Genomic DNA, 3,529 nt, shown 5'->3' with positions numbered 1-3,529 from the left:
CCTCCGCTCGCGCACGTAACGGAACAGAACAGACACCTTTCCGTGATCCGCCTGCGCAGGGGGTGAGAAAAGAAGCGAAAACGTGGGCAGCCAAAGCGGAGAGAACCCACCGGCAGCCACGCTCGCTTCTTTCTCGGGCGCAGGGGACCACGTTCCTGGCCAGGCCAGGAGCGGAGCCGAAACGAACCGAAACGAACCGAAGCGGGGGAGGAGAAGCTTGTGCACGGAGAACGGGCACTCAACCGCAGCGAACCCGCCGACCGGATCTCACCGAGACAGCGACCGGGAACCGTCTGCTTTTAGGAAGACGGAGGCCAGGGGGCACCCCCCCACCTACGAACCTCCAACCGCGGTCCCGCCTGAGAAGGCAGGTCCGACAGATAGGAATAGCGACCCTCAGACAGGCGTAGCCCCGGGATGGACCCGGGGCCGCAATGTGCGTTCGAAATGTCGATGATCAATGTGTCCTGCAATTCACATTAGTTCTCGCAGCTGGCTGCGTTCTTCATCGACGCACGAGCCAAGTGATCCACCGCTAAGAGTTGTACTCTTTTATTTCAGGCTCAGTTTAGGTCTTTCACCACGACTACAAAGACAGGTTTAAAAGGTTTCACCAACCGGTCAGGCGCCCCCGTCTGCGAGTGTTGAAACGGGCGCGGGGTTGCGCTTTGCCCACACGCCCCACGTGGCAGACGAGTCAGTCTTTGAACCGCGGCCCTCCGCGCCCGCCCCGTCCGACCCCTCGAAAGGGGTGGAACTCACGTAGCGTGGGCCAAGCCCTAGGTACCTGCCGGGGGTCCCCCTGAGACTCCTTTCTGAGAGAGAGAAGCAGGGGAACCGGCTGCGCCACCCACCACCACCACGCCCCAGGACGCCGGTGGGCGGACGAACACAGGAAGGGCCATGGCCTGCCCCACGAGGAGCAGCGCTCGCAACCCCCCCCGGAAAGTCCGCTCGTCAGCGAGCAAGGGGACGGGGATGAATGACAAGGACAACAAAATAGGAAAACCCCTCGCGGTGGACGGAGGCAGCGGCCGTGCGAGCGAGAGGGAGGGCGCGGGACGGACCCGTACGACCCGCTCGACTCGCAGGCGCTTCTCCTGCCGGCAAGGTGAGGGGAAACCGGCCTTCGCCCGACGAGCGGGGACGCCGAGTTTTTTGAACGACGCGTCTCTCGCGCTGGAACCCAGAGAATACCGGGGCCTGCGGGGGGGGGGTGCTGAAGGACGACGCGGAGGAAGAGGCGGAGGACGAGGAAGGGGTGGGAGGGACTAGGCTCCTCCTTTATGCCTTCTGTCCAGCCTGACCTGCAAGCGACCACGTGTAACAGCAACCCCGAAGACCCTTTCGACCCTGGGCCCCGACGCGGGGGGACGGCGAAGTCGAGGGGGTCGGGAGAGGAGGCACGCCGGACAGCGTTACCCGTTAATGATCCTTTCGCAGGTTCACCTACGAAAACCTTGTTACGACTTTTACTTCCTCTAGATAGTCAAGTTTGATCGACTTCTCGGCGCTCCGCCAAGGCCCGCGAGGAGCCCCGGCGGGGCCGATCCGAGGACCTCACTAAACCATCCGATCGGTAGTAGCGACGGGCGGTGTGTACAAAGGGCAGGGACTTAATCAACGCGAGCTTATGACCCGCGCTTACTGGGAATTCCTCGTTCATGGGGAATAATTGCAATCCCCAGTCCCCATCACGAATGGGGTTCAGCGGATTACCCGCACCTCTCGGTGTAGGGTAGGCACACGCTGATCCAACCATTGTGGCGCGCGTGCAGCCCCGGACATCTAAGGGCATCACAGACCTGTTATTGCTCCATCTCGCGTGGCTGAACGCCACTTGTCCCTCTAAGAAGTTTGACGCCGACCGCGGAGGGCCGCGTAACTATTTAGCATGCCGGAGTCTCGTTCGTTATCGGAATTAACCAGACAAATCGCTCCACCAACTAAGAACGGCCATGCACCACCACCCACAGAATCGAGAAAGAGCTATCAATCTGTCAATCCTTTCCGTGTCCGGGCCGGGTGAGGTTTCCCGTGTTGAGTCAAATTAAGCCGCAGGCTCCACTCCTGGTGGTGCCCTTCCGTCAATTCCTTTAAGTTTCAGCTTTGCAACCATACTCCCCCCGGAACCCACAGACTCGTGGTTTCCCTCACGCTGCCCGGCGGGTCATGGGAATAACGCCGCCGGATCGCGGGTCGGCATAGTTTACGGTCGGAACTACGACGGTATCTGATCGTCTTCGAACCTCCGACTTTCGTTCTTGATTAATGAAAACATTCTTGGCAAATGCTTTCGCTTTCGTCCGTCTTGCGCCGGTCCAAGAATTTCACCTCTAGCGGCGCAATACGAATGCCCCCGGCCGTCCCTCTTAATCATGGCCCTGGTTCAGGAAACCCACAAAATAGAACCGGAGTCCTATTCCATTATTCCTAGCTCAGGTATTCAGGCGAGAAGCGGGCCCGCTTTGAACACTCTAATTTTTTCAAAGTAAACGCTCCGAGCCCCGTCCGGACACCCAGCCAAGGGCATCCGGGGGGCACCGGGAGACAGGGTCTGAGACAGGCGGTGGCACGCCTCGCGGCGGACCGCCAGCCCACTCCCGACATCCAACTACGAGCTTTTTAACTGCAGCAACTTTAATATACGCTATTGGAGCTGGAATTACCGCGGCTGCTGGCACCAGACTTGCCCTCCAATGGGTCCTCACCCATGGGTTTAGGATACGCTCATTCCGATTACAGGGCCTCGAAAGAGACCTGTATCGTTATTTTTCGTCACTACCTCCCCGTGTCGGGAATGGGTAATTTGCGCGCCTGCTGCCTTCCTTGGATGTGGTAGCCGTTTCTCAGGCTCCCTCTCCGGAATCGAACCCTGATTCCCCGTTACCCGTGGTCACCATGGTAGCCGACTATGGTACCATCGAAAGTTGATAGGGCAGACATTCGAATGAGACGTCGCCGCCGCGGAGGGCGCGCGATCGGCCCGAGGTTATCTAGAGTCACCAAAGCGGCCGGGGGGCCCGAGCCCCCCGGATGGGTTTTGGGTCTGATAAATGCACGCATCCCCCGAAGGGTCAGCGCTCGTTTGCATGTATTAGCTCTAGAATTACCACAGTTATCCGAGTAACGTGTGGAGCGATCAAAGGAACCATAACTGATTTAATGAGCCATTCGCAGTTTCACTGTACCGGCCGTGTGCACTTAGACCTGCATGGCTTAATCTTTGAGACAAGCATATGTTACTGGCAGGATCAACCAGGTAGTTTGCACCGTGGTCTGGGATGAACCACGAGTGACATCCGCCTCCCCTTCCGGGGGCTAGGAAGCAGCGGGTTGTAAGTGCGTGCGCCGTCAGGTCCAGACGCCATACAGGGCTACCCAGGACAGCTTCCGCGGCCAGTGTAAACGTGCACCGCCCTCTGGCCTTCGGACGCCGACCTCTCACCTTGATGCAAAGCTGTCCCATCCGGTCATGCCCGCACCGTACCCCGTCCACCTCCTCCGGAGGTGCGGACGGCCGACTCCA

General features: G+C 59.4%; 2 non-coding genes across 2 annotated transcripts; both read right to left on the bottom strand.

Annotated features, from left to right (window-relative positions):
* Nucleotides 1-390: 390 nt before the first annotated feature.
* Nucleotides 391-544, bottom strand: LOC145656758 (5.8S ribosomal RNA). Its single transcript, XR_014122353.1, has one exon. It is a non-coding gene; the product is annotated as a 5.8S ribosomal RNA (ribosomal RNA).
* Nucleotides 545-1,426: 882 nt separating this feature from the next.
* Nucleotides 1,427-3,265, bottom strand: LOC145656742 (18S ribosomal RNA). The gene has a single exon (XR_014122337.1). It is a non-coding gene; the product is annotated as an 18S ribosomal RNA (ribosomal RNA).
* Nucleotides 3,266-3,529: the final 264 nt, after the last annotated feature.

The sequence above is a fragment of the Electrophorus electricus genome, unplaced genomic scaffold (genome assembly GCF_041902795.1).
Source record: "Electrophorus electricus isolate QZ-2024a unplaced genomic scaffold, ASM4190279v1 Scaffold89, whole genome shotgun sequence".
Classification (NCBI taxonomy): domain Eukaryota; kingdom Metazoa; phylum Chordata; class Actinopteri; order Gymnotiformes; family Gymnotidae; genus Electrophorus; species Electrophorus electricus.
Note: the sequence above shows the minus strand (reverse complement) of the source record. Positions and strands in the feature narration are given on the sequence as shown.